The 486-nt window shown below is 43.2% G+C and overlaps 1 protein-coding gene across 2 annotated transcripts in view; it reads right to left on the reverse strand.

The window, feature by feature from the left end:
• Window positions 1–486, reverse strand: part of LOC103379849 (C-factor-like) — a 6072-nt gene that overhangs the window by 1941 nt on the left and 3645 nt on the right. The window lies entirely within an intron of this gene.

A 486-nucleotide genomic window follows, 5' to 3' on the forward strand; every position in this document is an offset into this window, starting at 1 on the left:
AAAAAACATGCTGGTTACATTAGTCCACAGCAGTGGTACTTGTACGGCCCCCCGAAGTTTTATGATCACTTAGGTAGAGGAGAGTGCAATGACCTCATGGCTGCAAACCGTGTGTGTGTGTGTGTGTGTGTAGAAAATCCCGGTGACGGTGTTGGGTGGAGGTTTGTGTGTTTGTTGGAGAAGTGGTAAAAACAGAGAGTGGGAGAACAAAGGTTGACAATGAGAAGTGTAAGTGAATACTTCTGCACAGTACTCCTGCTGGAGTATTACTAAGGACACGCATATATAGAAATGTGATTCCTGTTGGCCCAGTACAGACACATCTGCGCTGCTGCGCTGAACTGAACCTTTTGCTTAATCTAATTCTCCCACCGGCAGCGGGAAGTCAAACATGAGTGATGCAGAAAAAACAGCAACAGAGCTTTTTGGTTTTTTACTCTGCTCTTCTCTTTATTACATTTTTGTTTTTACTGTTTTTAGATACAA

The sequence above is a fragment of the Cynoglossus semilaevis genome, chromosome 6, assembly GCF_000523025.1.
Source record: "Cynoglossus semilaevis isolate Cse_v1.0 chromosome 6, Cse_v1.0, whole genome shotgun sequence".
Lineage (NCBI taxonomy): Eukaryota > Metazoa > Chordata > Actinopteri > Pleuronectiformes > Cynoglossidae > Cynoglossus > Cynoglossus semilaevis.